The following is a 5,140-nucleotide window of genomic DNA, read 5'->3' as shown; positions in this document are numbered from 1 at the left end:
ATAAAAGACGCGCACCAGATAAGAATTTGCAATGCGTGTTTGCGTACATAAGATTTTCTGGAGGAGGAGTTTGTTTAGATCTCCTCAAGATCGCATGTGCACCTGCGGACCACTTATGTGCACCCCTGATAATAATCTGATCTTATAAAATTTTTATAAAACTTTATCTTATAAATACGCTGTGCTCTCCTTTATGTTTGATTTTATTTTGCCCCTCACCCCCCAACCAGTCATGGCAGAAGACCGCCCCTCCCTGAACCTGGTTCTGCCAGAGGTTTCTTCCTGTTAAAAGGGAGTTTTTCCTCTCCACCGTTGCCAGAGTGCTTGCTCATAGGGGATCATTTGATTGTTGGGGCTGAATTTTTAGATTTCATTTAATTGGCTTGAACTGAAAAACCTAAAAAATTCAGGTGAGGGGTTCACATAGTGGAGAGCACTACATTTGTTAACTGCACTTTTATTTGTAGATTTTGTAGTTCTTCCTACTACAAAAACTACAAATGAAAACAAGGCAGTTAGCAGCAAATGAAAATAAATAAAACACATTTAAAAAAATCTGCTACTGCTCTGTGTGTTTACTTCAATGAACATTTGTATGTTTTTGTGTTAGAAGATTATAGATTGTCCAAATATGTGAGAGTTTTTAAATCAGCACTGCATGAGATTAACTGTGACACAGACGGCTGTCGGCCTGGCGAGGGAGAGCTCCACTTCAGCCTCCAAACTGGAGCCAGTGTGTTACTCACAGAATCACAGATTTACTCACATTTACTGACAGTGGATTGTCTGATTGTTCTGTGGGGTCTTTGCAGTATTCAGCCCCTTCCGGTGACTGTTGTTGTGACTGCAGGTAACATTTGGACAAAAGTCTTATGACTCCATTTTTAGGGTTTAATTAGGTTAAATATTTAACGAGTCAATTCGAGAATTCAAGACATATTTATCACTAAAATGATAGGTGAGAGCAGACGGAGGGGGAGTACATGTTTGTTTCTTCTTTTTACATTTCAGAGAAAACTAATCGGTGTAAGATATAACAACAGACGTCACTCACACATCAGAGTCCTTTTACATATTTTAATAATGGAAAATCTCTATTTTCATTGTTTGTTAAGTGCACACACTGCATGAGGTCACATATTTATAAGCATTTTTGGTTTGTTCCACAGTTTTCAGGAACCTGTTCAGTGCATCCCAGATCATGTTCTGTTGCTCTCGAGTGTTCACACAGAGTACATTCACATGCTTAACCTTGACCTTAACAATTAACAGCTTTGTCCCTGATGCTCAAATTTAAAAAAAAAAAAAAAAAAGTAAGTTTCATCAATGATATGGTGAAAAAAAATCTGAACTTTATCACCTTTTGATCTGAAAAGTTACTGGTAATATATAACCTAACTTCCCCAGAAGCTGGTAAAGAAGTTGGACTCACTAGGAATAAACACAGCCCACTGCTGTTCACCCTGCTAACACATGACTGATAGAATCCACACAAACTCTGTTCAGGTGACAAATCTTTTCTAGTTTATTTAGCGCCTGCTGTGTCTTGTGCTTGTACAAAGACGTGTTCTGTGTTTGAACTGCCTAGGGTAGAGCAAGCTTTGTAAGTCAGTGCAGCCTCACTATGCTGCCCTCACGACACGTGACCATGTGAAGCTAGACAGCTAGCGAACAAAATAGAGGAGATCTTCCTTGGAGTTCTCGATTTGTTTTGTTTTGCTTTTTGTTGTTTTTTGTAAATGTGCATATGTTTCTATATAATGTTAAAGGATTAGTTTGGACCTTTAGAAGTCTGGTTCTGTAAAATAGTGCAGTGTCACCACGCATAATTTAGACTAGTCGCTTGACTGCAGAAACATGACTATGATCTCTTAGAAATTTATAGATATCTAAATTTTGATCATTTGGAGTTAAAGCAGACTTGTAAATATCCAAAGTAACCCTTTGGGTCTTAAAAAAGATGCTTCACCACCATGTATTAAAACACAAATACACACACACAAACGCAAGCCCCGTTTGATTCCTCTTCATTTACCAGGGACACTGTTCTGTACTTCTGCCTGGTTACTGGTTTGGGCTTAGATGCAGCAGGGTATGCATTGCATAATGATGAAGTCTAAATTAACAGTTAGATAAGATAAGATAACTCTTTGTAAATGTTCATTTTTATGCAGTCAAATGGAAAAAAGTGGTCAAAATAGTTTATATTTTACTTGTCATTGGAAAGAGTTTGTGCAATACTGCAGAATGTTATCTAGCACAATTTTGTAAAATACATATTTTACTGATTTGTTTGTGTTTTATTACTTCCATACAATTGTGTTTTGAGGTATTTTTAGAAAAATGAAAGTATTAATTACATTTGAGCAAACAATGAATATTGTAATGAGTGGTAGTGATAAATACAATGTGTATGTAGGTTAAGTTCATTGCTAATAAAAATGAAGTGTAAGATGTTTAACTACATTGCTGTCTGTGTTATTGATGAAGTCCTAAATTATCACCTTTAAAGTGGTTGTGCTAATAACATCATGTGCAGTAAGACAAGCATGGAGAAAAGCTCTGACTGGGAGAGGCTGTGAACAAATGACATAGAATAGAATAATCCTTGAATTGTCCCACAAGGGGAAATTTGGATGTAACAGTAGCAAGAAAGACACATGTACGAACAAACAGTACACAAGACACAGAACTGAAACACACACAATTTTTACATATTTACCTTAAGAACAATGCTTACCAAAAACAAAGTACTGTACTGTTATTAAATTAAATAAAGATAAGAGGCAAACCTCTGAATCAACATTAAGATTTAAGAGATGGATAGACTGTGGTAGAAAACTGAGAACAGGTCACAATTTTTTGGCTTTTTTAGGTTGTAATTTGTACTCACGCTGCTGCTTGGCTAAAGTGGCAGCTAACAGAAAAGGAAATGCTGGAAACAGGCTGAAGATGAGTCGGGGAATCTGTCATAGAGCAAGAATATGTCTACAATTCTAAGATGATCTGTCCCACTGGAGGTCAAACACAGTCCGTCTCATTCACAGGAGGTTTAGGCTGAGTTCTGATCTTTCTTGCTCAAGCCATTTTTACTCTGTGGTAATCCATCAGTATGGTCTGTGTGGTTGCAGGATTTAGCTGGTGGGCTTAGTGGTTTATATTCACTGTGAGGTATGAATACACATGTGACGTGACACACAGCACAACACATGGCACACTCTGTTAGGTCTGCGCTTCCACAGGCCCCGCTAATTTAGAAACTTATTCTCATTCACGAAAGCAAGGAAACAAAACGGAACCAGGTTTTACTTGCTAACAAGGGAAGGCTGTACTGACTGACATCCTCTCTAGGTTATCCAAGCTGTATTTGTGCCTATTGTAGTCCAGGATTGCTTCTTGCTTCCAGGCTTCCTCTATTGCCCATCACTGACTGCTGGTTCCCTGTGTGTTGTGCTCAAATGAAGCACATTCCTCCGTTGCTTTGGCATGTGGGAAATTGTCATAGTAGTGCTCCTGAACCTGAGGAGCTTGTTTCTCCAGTCTCAGAACCATCTACTGATGTGGTCCCGACACAGGAGAATCTTGGTCCTCAACGTGAAGAGCTTGACTCTCCTGTCTCAGAGTCCTGCAGGTTTTAGATGTGTCCTTGAACCAACACAGCTGATTCAAATGGCTAAATTACCTCCTCAACATGTCTTGAAGTTCTCCAGGGGGCTGGTAATGAACTAATCATTTGATTCAGGTGTGTTGACCCAGGGTGAGATCTAAAGCCTGCAGGACACCGGCCCTCGAAGCCTGGCGTTGCCTACCCCTGATATAGACAGTGCTTGAAGCAGTTATGACCTTCTTGTAGTGATGGCCAAATGAAGCTTTCCGAAGCACTGAAGCTTGTATTGAAAAACGGTTCATTACTCGAAGCTTTTCAACACAGTCCTCTCCGGTGACATCTGGTGGTGAAAATTTTGAAGAGCAGCTTGAATCTGCAAAATAAAACGGACTGCTCAATCATCGCTGCTCACTCAAGAGTGGAGTTCTCTCTGATATTGGGCCACCGTTCCGTTGCTTTGAACATGTAATTGGTTTTGTTTTCTCGATTGGGGGGCTGAAAAAAATGTAATGCGTATTTGCGTAATACATTTTGATCAATAAACTTTCCCTATTTAAACATGCACTATGGTGTGGCCTTTCTTTGCTCATAACTCCTTGATGTTGGTAAATACAATAAGTGAGCAATATATATAATATACATATGAGAATGCACAGCACATTATGGAGTATGCCCCTGCTGTGAAGTCCTGCCTCCATCTACTTGTCGTTTAATCACTGGACAGCTGGACAGGTTCATACAAAATATTAGATGAGGCCAATTGTCCTATACATATTTTTGACCTAGGGGTGGGATTGATTGTGAACTGGAAAGGGAAAATGCTTAGGGAGCTGAGTACGGCTGCATCGTCACTGATTTGTAGAATCATTTTTGATTCGATACAGGATCCGATTCAATTTGATTGGAATCTGGAAAGTTTTGCCTCAGTCAGAAATATTACAAGTCTGATCATTTAACAGTATATATCCATAATTTCGTATCTATTAAAAGAAAGCTGACACATGTGAGACTTAATTAGAGATGTAAACAGAGAGTTATGAAACCTGCAGCTGCAGAAGCCAGCGGAAAAAAAGAGAGGCAAACACAGCGCGGACCCGACGACGCACCAAAATCTGACTCTGACGCGTCGGGTCCGCGCTCTGTGTTCACGTTTGTATGCAGAATCCGTAAACCTGCTCCCAGTTACTGTTTTAGCTGTATGGTGTTTGACGACATGTTGTGAGGTTTAACCTGAGATGCTGGCGTTTCAGGCATAATAACGTTAATTTACAAATCGACACGGGATTTTAATGAATCAATATCACTTTATTCAATTTAGCATGGATTGTAATCAGAAAGGCGATAATCAAAACCCACCCCTAATCAAGAACTTGCAAAGTAAAAACATGCTCTATGTCAGGTAGCCCTTTTGTTATTTACATTTAAAAAGAGGATTAGTGTTACTGTGCGCTGGCTGAGTCTGTTTCTTTTCTTAGAAATAGTTTCTCCTGCCCTGGAGAAAATCCACTTGCATGGAACAGAAGAGGCTGTGGA

The sequence above is a fragment of the Rhamphochromis longiceps genome, linkage group LG7 (assembly GCF_057381845.1).
Source record: "Rhamphochromis longiceps isolate RC_006_pf linkage group LG7, R_longiceps_female_GT1.1, whole genome shotgun sequence".
Classification (NCBI taxonomy): Eukaryota; Metazoa; Chordata; class Actinopteri; order Cichliformes; family Cichlidae; genus Rhamphochromis; species Rhamphochromis longiceps.
This window is presented reverse-complemented; position numbering follows the sequence as displayed.